The sequence below is a fragment of the Passer domesticus genome, chromosome 4 (genome assembly GCF_036417665.1).
Source record: "Passer domesticus isolate bPasDom1 chromosome 4, bPasDom1.hap1, whole genome shotgun sequence".
Taxonomy (NCBI): domain Eukaryota; kingdom Metazoa; phylum Chordata; class Aves; order Passeriformes; family Passeridae; genus Passer; species Passer domesticus.
In genome coordinates, this window is record NC_087477.1 from 30,456,405 (window position 1) to 30,470,468 (window position 14,064).

A 14,064-nucleotide genomic window follows, 5' to 3' on the forward strand; every position below is an offset into this window, starting at 1 on the left:
CATTTGCATGAGCGATGAAATCAGGCATTCATTTACGAGTGCATCATAGAATTTCTCCTGAAACACCAAAATACTTCACTTTCTGTTTGATAAGATTAATGACTACTTAGAGCTCTCTGTAAGCAACAGCCAGTGGTGTGTAGCTCTATATTGGGTTGTGCAGTTACTCCTCTGAACCACAAACCAGCTAACCTTCCCTTATGTGTGCAAATCAGATTAAAATTCAGCAACATAGAGGCACCAAGCACAGGATAGCAGAAAAAGCAGCTGTGAAACATTAGCCACCTCACTTGGAAATGGAGGAACTGGGAAAGGATTGGTAACTACCGCCTGTAGAGATTCCTTTTTCAGATAGACGTCTGTTTTGGGGTAGCTTCATGGATGTGATAAAAGGGTAGGACAGTATAGGATGGTGATCCTTAAAGAATGGGGCGGCATTTCAATGTTTCAAGTTGTAGAAAGTAAATGGTGGATGGGATGCAAGGAAGTGAGCACTGTCAGGGCTCCCATCAGCTATGGGCAACATCTGCACTCGGAGATTGAACAGTAGCAGAGAGCAGGTTTTGGTTCTCAGGCCAGCTGGCAGGACTTGACCTTGTCCACACTGTTAAACTCCTTCAGCTGAGCTGCATGCCCACATGGAAGCTGCCTGTTGGACACAGTTCCTGGGTAGTGCTAATGGCAGAATTTGGGAGATGCTTTGCTGGCACAGGCAGCAGCGTGCTGGAGCTGATCAGCAGATGTAGCATAGCTGACTGTCAGGCTCCTGTGCACAGAAGTGGTGTCTGGCATGGTGAATTTGACTTGTGCAGCTTCAGCCCTTCTGTCTGTCCCTGAATTCTTGTGTTTACAGTCTGTTGTTTCAGAGGTCAGAATTATCATACATGCAGAATTTTGGTGAGGTGCAGGAAGCACTTAGCGTCTGCAAGTGCTTTAAACTCTTACCTGACTTTCTGAACCTGACTCAGGCAAATCCTCATTAGCCCTATTAATGACATGAGATGCCAGTGGAGCCACGAATTTGGTTTGCAGTAGTGACAATTCCCATTCTGTGAGTCAGACTTGTGTCACTAAGCTGTGACCCTTTGGAACTGGCAGCCACTGGGAAAGGGTAAGTGCTTTAGGAAATCTTACAGGTAGTATGGAATAGCACTATCAAGCAGATGGGTTCTGGCTGCCCCAGTCAAACAGTTGTCTTTCAAGACATGTCCTAGATTTTAACCTATTGAACAAAACCACAACAAATCAAATGGAAAACGCATGGTTCACTGCTCTCAGTTTTGATAGCATCAGGAAGGTCAATCAGAGATTAATGTGTGTAACTGTTTTCTAAGCCTATCTTTAATGCTTTTAGCTTGGTTTCCAAAGGAAATAGGGTGTATGTAGTAATCCCCTTCTGTATTTTTTTTTTCCTTCCCAGTCATTCTTAATCTGAACAAATCTGACAAGCATGTCAATTCTTAGAAGTTTTGTCTATCCCAGTATAGGAGAGAGTCTCTGTCAGTGAAGAAAGATGGTCCTTAAGCTCAGGGAAAGATGAGCAGGGATTGCACAAGAAAGAGCAGTTCTATTAACACCCTAGCTGAAGGAAGAGCTGCTCCCTGGGTTCTCTCCATCAGCAAAGATCTGTAATAAAATAGGGATTGAAAACTGCCTTTTGGTTATTCTCCATCACATCTCAGTCTTTTTTTCACAGTAAACTTGGCAAATGGGACAAGGTTAATAGAAGCTGCTTTGGAAGGTGGGGCTGGTGTTTGCAGCTCTGCCTTGGTAGATAAGAGCAGTAACTGCTTGGAAAGGAGGGTGATATCATCTGGCTTTGCTACCTAGAAAGAGCACTACTGCACAAGCTGTAAAGAGATCCAGCTGCCTGGCCCTGCAAAATGCCATGTGCTCAGAAAACTGTGCACACTGGAACCTCTTCTTAGTGGTAACAGACAGGAACAAACAGATGTGCTTTGCCTGGAACAAGATATTTTCATGCAAAGTGTTTTGAATGTGACCTGTAATTTCTGTGACTTTTTGTGTTTAATTTAAAATAACAGCCTAAAAGCAAGGCCACGGTAATAGAGCTGCATGCAAAACCCCAGATAGCTTTCAGGGAAGGAGAAGGCAGTAGTCAAAGGAATGGCTTATTATCCATTTTTTTCTGACTTTTCTCTTCCTTTGTTTCTTTCCATGTATGTCTCAACTTTTTCAGTGCCTCCCAACCACCTTCTCTTTTTGTCTTTTTTTGTGAACCCCGTTGCTGCTCACTTTGCATTTTTCCCCCTCTCTTCCTCCCCATTAGTTTATTATTCCAGATAAATCTCATTTATCTGTTTTCAGCCTTCTTGCTCCATGTAACTCTTGCCTGAGACTGTTCCTTTTCTTCCCCCACCTTGCTCTGTGTTTTGTCACCTTTGTCTCTGTTGATTGTGCCAGAATTCAAACACCAAGACTCAGGTGATGGACAGCAGATATCCCTGGGCACTGAAGAGACCCTTCATTTCATGGCAGCTAAAGACAAGCTTGAATATCTGTATTCTGATTAAAACAGTGTTGCATCTTTCCCCATCATGACCTGACTTTTCTGCGGCCCTAAGGAGAGGGGAGAATTGGGTGTCATTAGGATTAGTTGTCTCAAACTGGGAACAGCAGAGCTCCACTCTGCTGGAACAGCACTGTTCATACCCCAGTGCCATTTGACACAAGCCGTGTGTGTTTGCAGCAGGCTGAACCCAGGAATGCTAATGGTGCTCCCATCCACCAGAGGCAGTGGAAATGAGCACTTGCTCTCACTATTTCACCTTGCTATTATTTTGGACCATTGACTATGAATGAAGTTCAAGCCAAATTGAACACCAATCACCTAGAGCTGCATTCGAAAGGCTCAGATGAATTAGCAGTACACCCTCTAGCCTCACACAGTTTAAGTGAGCCATCATTGCATATCTGCCCCTAAATGCCAGCGCTGCTCCTCCTGCCTCCCTGTTGCTGCACGTTTTGGAGCACACAGCCTTGGCAAGGCTGCATTGCCACCCTGCACTCAAACGCTGCCTGTATGGATTGCCTTCCTCTGTGGCACTTTCTAAGCAAGCAGAGCAACTGCTGACAACTAACAGGAGTTGTGACAGTGGGGACTGATGTTTGTTCTGTCTCCAGCAGCATGCAGGTAGCCATGGGGAGTCCTTCTGCATTGTGTCCTCCACTGGACCTTTCTCTTTCACACCCAAGAAAGGCTCCTTCTGCTGGGTAATCATCAGAAGTTGCAGGAAGGCTCTGAAATTACAGGATCAGCCAGAAAGACTCCAATAAAAAGAGATACAGGAGCTTGCATGGGAAATGTAAGAGGCCTGGCTTCTCCTCCAGACCCTGAAGCTGCATGGCTTTTTGTGTCTGTCGGTAATCAGGAGCAGGAAAGGGACTCTTCTCTCTAATTGTCCATCTAATTTTCTTTAATTGAGGAAATGGCTCTTTTTGTGAACATTTCTTTCCATTGAGCAGGTTAGAGGGACTGCTTTGGGCATCTTGCGCAGTGCTTGAATGAATGGGAGGAAAAGTGCCTCTGGATGAATGGCTATTATTCATTGCTTCCTCCTTGAGAGGGAGGTTAGTGTATCACAGCGTGATTAAGGACAAGAGAATCTTATTCTAAATCAGAGAAAGATTGGGAAGAAATTAAAATTTACTTCCTCAGGCCACATATATTTTTTGTCTCACTGCTGTCTTTCCTCCATCACGGAGCTCTGGTGCTGTTGGCATGTACAATCTAATGGGTACACCAGGGCCAGCAGCGTGATGGATTTCAATGTCACAGAGAGACTACTGAGTGAAGCACATGGGGGGAAAAAAGAGAAAAGAAAAGATCCTTGGATTTCATTGCACAAATAAATGTCAGAATGAAACAGGTCTGGCATGACTTCAGCTCCCTGCTACCCAAAGTCAATCACACTGAAGTGCTCATACAAGCAAAAAATACTGTACTGCTCTGGCACAGGTGAAATATTGGGTCTAGAATAAACCTTTTTGACCACTTCAATGCTGCCTAAAACTTAAGAATAGACTTAGCAGCACTTCAGTGGAGGCTGGAACTCTTCACCCAACCTTATAGTAAGGGTAATTAGTACTGCAGTTTGTCAAGCCTGGTTGGAGGGGTGATGCTGAGCTGTGGGACCCCAGCTGAAGCTTTCCTCACCCCCTTTAAGTGCTGTGCATTGAATACAAGAGGTGTGTGTCTTACACTGTGCCATCACCAATCCTCAGCCTATTTTTTTTTGTGCAGCACAGGTCCATACTTCCCATGGTGAGCCAAGGTGTCCCCAGCTGGTACAGCTAGGACCTTGGAGAGCAGGAGCAGGAGCACGTCTCTCAAAGGCAAGACAGAGGTGACTTAGCACTTCCGTGTGTTGCTGGCTGAAATGGAGGTAAGGGATGGTTGTAGAATTTAGCAAATTCAGGTCATCAACATGTGACCACCTCTAGATATGCCATTTGCACTGCTGCTGTGTGGCAGCAGGTCAGGTCAGCTCTTCTCAGTAAAGATTTAGCCTGGACTTATTTGACTCAGGAGGCCAGCTATTGCTGTTTAACGGATTTTACTGAAAATCCAGTAAGTAGGAAAAGGCTGGGTTTGCTTTGCTTCATCCTTTTTCCTCACCACTTCCCACAGACAAGCTCTTATATCATTTGGAGCAAAACACTGGCTGTTCAAGGTAAATGAAAAAATAGCAAAGTTTAGAAGTACAAAAATCTTTCTTTGTGAAATAAATACCCCTTTAAGAACCACCAAAATATTTTTGAGATTTTAATCACAGAATTATAGAATATTTGACTTGAAAGGGTAATCAAATTCCAGCCCCCAGCCTGGCACAGGACAACCCAAAAATCATATCCAAAAGCATTGTGAAAACACATCTTGAGCTCTGTCAGTCTTGATGCTGTGATCACTGCCCTGGGGAGCCTGTTCCAGTGCTCAGCCACCTTCTAGTGAAGAATCTTTTCCTAATATCCAGTCTAAACTCCCCTGACATAACTTCAGGCCTTTCCCTCAGGTTCTGTCCCTGTCACCACAGAGCAGAGATCAGTGCCTACCTCTCCTCTTCCCCTCATGAGGAAGTTGTAACTGCAGTGAGATCTCTCCTCAATCTCCTCATCTCCAGGCTGAACAGATGCAGTGACCTCAGCCAGTCCTTGAATGGCTTTCCCTTCAGGCCTTTCACCACCTTCATTGCCCTCTTTTGGACAATCTCTGGTAGTTTAATACCTTCCTTACATTGTGGCACCCAGAGCTGCCCCCAGCACTGGAGGTGAGGCTGCTCCAGAGCAGAGCAGGACAATCCCCTCCCTTGCCCATGCTGTGCCTGATGCCCCAGGACACATTAAGGCTGGAAGAGACCCTTAAGATCACCAAGTACAGCCGTGCCCTCAGCATTGCCTCTGTAGCCCTTAAACCACTAAACCACATCACTCAGTGCCAGACACCTCTTAAACACCTCTCTGCGGGGCCTCTCTGCCTTTAGTGATAATATTGCTTGTTACAGCACAATCTCTTGTGCTTGTAGAGACTTTCCAGAATCTGCAAAAAGCACAAAGCAGCAAAATATTCACTAAGTATCCTGGCAAAGGGTACACTTGTGATCAGGTCTAGATAGCAAAGATGTTTTCTTCCTTCATTAGTCTCTCCATTTCTGCAGGCACTACAAGGTGGCTTAGCACATTCACTGTTGTGGGGAAATAGTCTAATCTTTATTTGCCAAAATGATAGCTTGAAACTAGAAACTAGCCCAAGAGGCATCATGTCAATTGAACAAATAATCCTGACAGTTTCCATGGCTCCTGCAAGGTTTTTCTTATTTAAAATAATAATAATAATAAAGCTGAAAGCAAGCACTGAATCTTTGTGTAACCCAGTGAGGGCACAGACAGTAAAATTGCTTTATATGTGTCCCTCTCTTGCCCTTATCTTCCTCCACAGTATGGAAAAAAAACCCAAAAAAACCAAAAAAACCCCAAAACAAAACAAGAGGAAAGCAAAAAAACCCAAATACTTTATAGACCATATAAAGTAACACAGGATCATGATGCTGTTTCTCTCACTGATGCCAGGCTGCAGTGTAAGGTGAGGGCTGTGTCCTGTGTGTGGCTTTTGAGCTGCTACTTAAAAATTTGGTTTAGTTAATGTGGTACAGATGTCTGGAGTTACTTGTACTGGAATGCCCTTGGGAGCTGTTTCATACAGAATACTACAGTATAAAATCAAGTCATTAACCATAAGGGATGAAAACCCCAGCTCTTCAGTGTCATTAGTACGAAGCCTTAATGTAGAACAAAACTGTATGAATAACATTCTTTGGTTGTTTAGTTTTTTTCCTTCTGGTTTACAGGACAAAAATGGGAAACAAGGTAATTAAAACCTCCGGTTCTTATTGAAAGAAAAGACACCACCAGAGTGTTGAAAGAAATTCATTTGACCTAAATAATGGAATTTTTTTAGTATTAAACATGTAATTTATCTCAAAATTGAAATTCTACTTGATAGAAGCATTGAGTGGAAAGCAACCTCCTAACTCTTTAAATGAGACTTAAAAAATGGAGACTTGAAGACCTCACTCCTCTCTTCTTTCCTCTGTGTCTAGTTTCAGTCAGCACCATAAATTTGCCATTGACTGTATGGGATATCTGAGAGGGCCTGACATTTTTAGGAAGACTGAGGTGTATCACAGAAGGCATCCTTTCAAAACGTCTTGTAATCACCTTTATACCTTTAAAGTAATAATCTTCTCAGTTTCTTTGACGGTACATTTATTCTTCTTGTTCATTCCTTTCAAAGATAAAAATCCATTAATAACGTACACACTATATGGGGACAGAGAAATAGCTTCCCATGAGGTCTTGAAATCCTTCATAAAGTGTTTCCCCTCAAGCTGTCTGATGTGTTTTGCTGGGATTATTTTTTGCTGTCTGTAACATCATTGCTGCTGAGTCCCTGGATGCCTCAAATGTGGCACTCTGGGACATGACAGGTGAGGGGATATTTCATGCTTTACTGGAAGCTGTTTTGGTGTGAAAAGAAATGGGACAGATTTACCTATTTCTAGTATTTTATGATCTTGTGTATAGGAAAAGAGATTGTTGACAGCACAGCTCAAGAGAAAAATATGTTCCTCGGGAGTGCATCCCTTCAACATTGGGCAAGACTGTGGACATTTCCATGGACTTGGTAACAAATTAACTTCAGAAGACATGTTATGCCTATGCTTCATCATCAGTGGAGAAACTTTAAAGATAGTTTGGTTATTTGTTTTAAAATCTCATTGGGACAGAAATTACTCTGGCATAAATATCAAGCTGGGAGGAGTTTTTAGGATGGTCCCTTATGTTTTTTCTATTTCCTAAACAATTTTTAGCAGAGCAGTCAACTGCTTCTGTGGCAAAAAGCAGAAAATTAGGACATGACAGTGCTTAATTTGCAGCTGAAGTGTCTCCTTCATTTCTGATAATGAAAGTCAGTGAGTTTTCCCACACCTTCAGTTTCATTAGGTGATCCTTAGTGCCCTGGGAGGCAGACTTCTAACCATTAATCCTCTAGAAACAGTGAGGCTCAATTTGTCACCTAGATGCAGCTCTAGCAGTAGCTTCTTTGCTTTTTTTTTTTTTTTTTTTTGTGACAAGATGGCATCTTCACCTGTGGGGGAAAAAAAAACAAAAAAAAAAAACAAAAAAAAAAAAACCAACAACCTTGAAAATTTTCCAGAATGGCAGTGCAGAAAGGAATCAAACTTGCAGTTTGTACCTATGGACAAATATCAGTAGAGCAACATCTGTTTCACTGATGGCAAATGAAAGGTAAACATTGTAAGTGGTGGGTTGTTTTGAATGGCTGAAATGAAGCTTTGCTCTGACTCTCCAATGTGCCTTAACTTCCAGGCAGAGGAAACCTTGACCCACCCTGAGAGGTACACCAAAAGCAACTTAGGAGGTTGCAAGGAAAGCCATCCTCAAAAGTGTGGATTGGTCACTCCTGGGTCCCTTCCACACAGAGGAACAGTAATCAGAAGGTGCTGCTAGTGTTTGAGGGCATGGGTTGCCTGTGAGCATCTTATTGCTGCCTTTGTTGGGTGCAGTGCTGATCTGTAGCTGTTATAGCCTTACAAAGTTCTTCCAGCAGCACTAGAGCAGTTTGAGTGGCTTTGAAAGGAGCTGGTAGAGTATTAGTATCTCTGTTTGGCATGTGTCTGTGGAACAGCTTGCATCCACAACCAAATCATTTCATATACTTGCTTTCAGTCCATGTTCTCATCTCTTTAAAATGGGCACTATAATGCTGTCTCATTATGCACAGACTTTATGGGAGAGGTTCAGTAATCATTATGAAAAGGTCAGATGCTTCTGTGAAGGGCACCTATAAATGAGTCTATAAATAAATAGTCTGGAAGCCTTTAGGAGAGGCTAACAACTTATTTATCTTTTATCCTGCTGGTTGCAGGCGATGTATAAAAGCAAGAGCATACTGCTAATTAGTTTAATGCTGGAATTTTTGTTAGGGGGCACTGAGAGACTGCTGGGTGTAGCAGTTGGCTTGATGTGACACCTGACCAGCACTTGGCTCATACCAATGCACAGTGTGGCTCCACGAGATCTGTGCTGAGCCTCACTGGGGACTGCGTTTCTTAATTGGGAAAGGATTGTGTTTATTGAGATGATACTCGCTGCTAAATATATCATCAGCAACTCTGTGGCACTGCTTTTTTCCACTTGGCTTAGAGGAGAAAAGTAACTCTTAGTAATGCTTTTTATTGACTAGTCTGAGTGCTGCTGGTTTTTTGGTTAACATTCAAAAATGTCAGCTCTGGACTTGAAGCCATCTAGCAAAAAGCTGGTTTCATCCCACATTCCAGTGATGTTTAAGGCAGATAGTAAGAAACTCCACGCTTTCTTTAAGGTCATAATATGGGAGAGGGCCCTCCTGATGTGCCTGTATACCAGTGGGATGGATACTTTTGTTTGCCACCTGCCTGTGCAGCAGGCTTTGGCTGCAACAGAGAGGTCCAGGGTGGAGCACAAAGACAATTCTGTGGGGTGGCAAGAGATGGGGGAAGTCCTGGGGTTACTGAGGGGATGCCTCTTTGCAAGGCTTGTCCCTTGGGCAGCTTGTTTAATTGCTTCACTATTGCTTAGCTTTTTGTCACATGAGGTTCAGCACTTCCAGCTGCAGAGGAGCTGGCAGTTTCAGTGTGGAGGTTTTCAGAGCCTCTGGCACACCATCCTTAACACACAGCTCCTTAGGACATCCATCTGATTCCTTGATCTCTGGCTGCAGACTGAAGCACAGAAAAAATACTTGAACTTGACTGTAGGACAAAGAGTGCCCCCTTCCTTTTCTCTCTGACTGAGAAGACTGGATATACAAAGGGTGTTTTCAGTCCCAAATCCTTTTGGTTCTTCTGAATCCAGTCTGCTCTGGGTTGCAAATCTTCTTAGTTCTCTGGCTCTTCCCTATCCCATAGTTTAATGGCAGGTAGAGAGAAGTCAGTTATTCATTGCCCTACCCTTATCTCTCCTCTGAAAGAATTGAGTCAGGCATGTTTGTTTTAAATCTGGTTTAAATATCTGAGTTAAAAGACTGGCCTTTTCCCTTGACAGCCTGATCCCAGCTGGGTTTGTTTTTATCAGCAGTCTGAATGGAATAGGGCTCAAACACTCTGTGGCTTCATGACAGACAGTCTCATTTCTCTCTGCTGGGGTGGCACAGGATGGTACGGGGCATTGCACTCTTTGCAGGTGGGATTTTAGTGATTGCAACCTTTCTCCAGTTGTAGCCCTCCTTTCAGAGAGGTGGGAAACACATGCATCTGTCCAAGAAGAGACAGAGAAGAGACTACTTAAAAAGGGAAATGCCCTGATGCACTAGGGAAAAAAAGTGAAGCTGCAAACTTTGTTCCTCAGTGCAAGATGACCCATCTCAGGGAGGCAGATTTGGTAAGCAGCTCGTTCTGTTCAGACCACTCTCTCTTTTGAGTAGCTCAGCCTACAAAATGTTCTCCTGCTCTGGCATTTGCACTAGTTTGATTAGGCTGGAGAGAATTGCAGGGCAGCCCCTTTTTCTGATGGCACCTTGAGACACTTCAGCCCAAGAAACAGTACACTCTCTCCAAAAACATGAAGGCAGTGGGAGCTACACCAAAAGATGCAGTTGAAGATCACCTGCATTCAGGAAAGTTCCCAGCTGGTGCTAGAGGAAAGAATTAAGCAATGTATTAGCACATTGCAGATTAGTCAAGCATCTGTCTGGCCCTCCTGAGCCAGGTTAGCCAGGACAAGGTTATGGTTAGGGTTCAATTCCTATAGAGGGCATTGCCTGAATTGAGGTATCTGTGTGTATTAATTGAGCCACATGGGAGCTGTTCCATTGGCACACGCAGCAGAGCAGCTTTATTCAGTGTCAGGTACAGCAATATCTGCTGGTTCCTCACTTTGCTAGAAGAACACAGGGGTGAAAAGAGCCTAAGCTTGGGCTCCAGAAAGCTGGGCAGTGCCCACTGTGTGTTGCCTTTCAGTGAGATAAAGGACTGCATCTTCAGACTCCATCTCCATCTTGAGAATCATCTGGTTGTTTGACCTCTTTCTTTGTCCTTGGAAGTCTTCTCTTCTCCTCCAATCCCCCTGCCCCAACCTAAGCCCTTTTCTCACAAGAGACTTCGTTTTACTTCATGCCAGCCTTCTGAAGATTGTTGAGCCATGTATGAGATGGGGAAAGCTGAAGAAGAGCACAGATGGAGACTTTCCAGATGAATACATCACCAGGTTCCTTAGACTCTTACAGCAGTTCTCTCTTTCTCACAGGGTGTTGTCTGTTTCTCCTGCAGCTTATTCTTAGCCCAGAGGAATAACTTTTCATTGCAATTTTAATCATCACTGAGGAGCATTGGATCTTTGCTGGAGGGAAACAATACAGTTTTGCAAGCAAAGAAAAAGATGCTCTGATGACCACTAGAATAGACTTTCCTTTCAAGCAGAGCAAAGCATTTTTGTCAACCTGAGGCTGCTTTACTTTGCGAATTTCTAATGACGGGGTTTACAGTCTTTGCTAGCTAAAATATTGTCAGTTCTTTAGGCTCACTTTCAGGCATTAGTATGTGTAAATGAGAGTTTTCCAGACCAAACTTCACACCACACAAAAGTATATGGAGCCAGGGTTAGACAGGCCATAGAATTAGCTAGACTTACATTTACAGTGTGTTATAGTTGTAAGGATCATTCATTCAGGCCCAAATTTTTGCTATTTTTGTTACTGCCCAGGTGTTCTCCTGGAAAATTTTCACCTAAGAATTTCACCTAAAAAACTAGTGAGTTAATATATGTGTATCTAATTTTCTCCTCTAGTATGCTAGTGAATAAGAGCAGTTTTCTCAACATCTTTCCTGTGTGAAGTTTTTTTTCCTGTAATACCAGCAAGACACTTCATCACTCTTGGTTTATGTTTCCTCCTTTTGAAACAGGCATTAAAGGGTTGGCTCACTAGGCAGATTTGTAGCAAGGATAAATTCAGCTATACACATGAAGATGGCAGATATTGAACAAGGAATTGCCATCCCAGATCAGTATCTCTCTGTCCAAGCTGTGGGCTGGCTATGGGAGTTGCCAAGTAGCTCCCATCAGCCAAAATATCCTTAAATAAATGATAATATTTTTTTGTCTCAAGTTAAAAGATGATAAATTTGGTGCTGGCTGGCATCTATATTTGCAGTCCTTTCAATTTTTAAGAAGGAGATTTTTTTTTTTTACATTTACTAATGGAGGAGAAGTGGGGATATTTGTTCTACAAGTGCATGCTCTAGACAGAATATTTTATCTCTATTTATATTTCTTCTTTCTACAATGGGCACAGATATTTTTGTCTCATTATTCATAGACTTCAAAGGATTAGATAAGCAATAATGGTGAACAGGCCAGATTTCTTATTTAGAGGTTCCAGATCAACAAGGCAATGAATAAATAGGACAAACAGATTTAGCCAAGGCTTACAGTGTATTAACTTCATCTCATTTCTCATTAGTTTGGTATTGAGCTTGTCTTATAGTCTGCTCCAGTCATACTGTATATAAAAATCTGCTCTCAAAAGCAAGTTGGTACTTTCTGGGATTTATTAATATTGATGGCTGAATGAGGCTCCCGAGTGTGTCATGACATTTCACACTGGAAAAGAAGAAAGTTGCAGCAGCTGTGCAGCATCCCAAAATCCCTTGCCACCAGCCTTTTTTCCTCTGCTGTTCAGCCTTTCTTTTCCACCCTACTGAGGAAAAAGATGTCTTTCTTTTTTCAGGGGTTTGAACCTGCTTGGGAAATAAACATTCTGCATACATAAGGGCTAATAGCTAACTGTTAATTTTAGGCTATTCTTGTTAAAAACTGCAGCTCTTACAAGTGTTTTTACGCTGTGCCCTCAGGCATGGTCAGAGGTTATGCTCTTCCATGTCTTGGATGGAAGTGTCAGAGCTGTAATGGCTCAGTTCTGTGAATTAGCTGCTCAAATTCTTTCTCAGTCCTGGAAATAAACAATAGATAGGTCTTGTGTCTCTAAGAAGTGAAGCACATACCCTTCTCTCTCTGCGAAGATCAACAGGTTTAAGAGAACAAAGCAGAAGGTATTTGCATGTATCTTGCATACTTACTGAAATGGAAGTGACACTGTTCTTAAAAGCACAGGTGTAGAGAGCAATCCAGGCTATTGATTTTTGAACCAAGCCCTTTTGTTCCAAGGGAGAAAGTAATTCATTCTTACATTAGACTGTGGTTACATTAGATATTGGAAATTTGTATAGCAAGACAAAAAGAATTGCTGCCCTGAAACTTATATAAGTCTGCATCTTCCCTGGAAAAATCCCCAGGTAGCTGCAGAATTGGTGACATCTCATCAGCTCTGAGCAGGAATTATCCCAAAAGAGGGTTCTTGAGTGCTTTGTCATGCAGGTTTGCAGTTTGGACAAGAGAGCTGAACACTAGTCACTGTCTGACAACTGCCTGTGCTGCAGCTTTCTCCTGTAATGAGCAAGTCAGAGTGTTTTGTATTTTTGTGTTTATGTGTGTGTCTGTCTCAACAGATCTTGCAACATTGCATTACTGTGGAAATTTGCTGTTACAACAAATGCTGTGCTAACTGGTGATGAGATGTTTTAGGAAGCAGCTCTGCATGTACTATGATAAATGAACAGAAGGGCTATTTCATAGTGCTTCTTGGGGAGAAAAGAACAAGTCCTGTTTCCCTTCATTGTCTCTGTTTTTTAAAAGGGTTGTCTTTTGTCATAACCCAAAACACTCCTGTGGGTGTCCTGGATGACACGTGCCCCTGGCAGGGGGCTGGGGATTCCTCGCAGGAAGCCAAAGACACTGGGGATTTTGATCTTAACCCATGGAGCAAATTACCAACCTCGTATGAAGAATTACAAGTCACAGAAGTTTAAGCAGAGTGATAATGAATTAATCACAGGGTGAAAAGTGGAATTTTAGGGATTTTTAGTACAGGGGTCTAGGAGGCAAGATGGAGGGATGTGGGCATTGTCCTATTCTTCTTCCTTCTTCTTCCTAGCCTCCATCTTCTTGGTGATGGTGGCACATTTGGATTGGTTTAGAATAGAAGTAGACAGTCTAACATAGGTGATAGGTATTGGAAAATAATGATAAATAAAGCACACGTAATTCATAGTATAAAATGTAGACACCAGCCCAGGGGCAGGCAGTGTGTGCCCTTGACAGACCTGCAGAGCAAACCTTTGCAGGTCTGAGAGAAAATATTTTAGATAATAAACAACCTTGTGAACCAGAGCTGAAGAATCCTGATTCTTCGACCATCGGGCTGGGAAAAAAGACTCTCGGGTCATCCTGAACACAGGGAACCTGAGTCTTTATTTCTTCTTAGTTTGCTGTTTTGTTGCGGTTTTTTGTGTGGTTTTTGTTTTTTGTTTTGGGTTTTTTTGTTGTTGTGGGTTTTTGGGGGTTTTTGGGTTTTTTTGGTTGTTTTGTTTTGTTTTGTTTTTTGTTTTTCTGACTGCTAGACCACCAGAGTAGCCCAGTATTTGGGAAATT

General features: G+C 42.7%; 1 protein-coding gene across 19 annotated transcripts in view; it reads left to right on the forward strand.

The window, feature by feature from the left end:
* Positions 1-4,351, forward strand: part of LOC135298834 (uncharacterized) — a 344,053-nt gene extending 339,702 nt beyond the window's left edge. For all 19 annotated transcript variants that reach the window (XM_064416877.1, XM_064416874.1, XM_064416876.1 and 16 more), the window contains one exon: positions 4,265-4,351. The gene's annotated coding sequence lies outside the window, so the exon portion shown is untranslated. The remainder of the gene's footprint in view (positions 1-4,264) is intronic.
* The last annotated feature ends 9,713 nt before the right edge of the window (positions 4,352-14,064 follow it).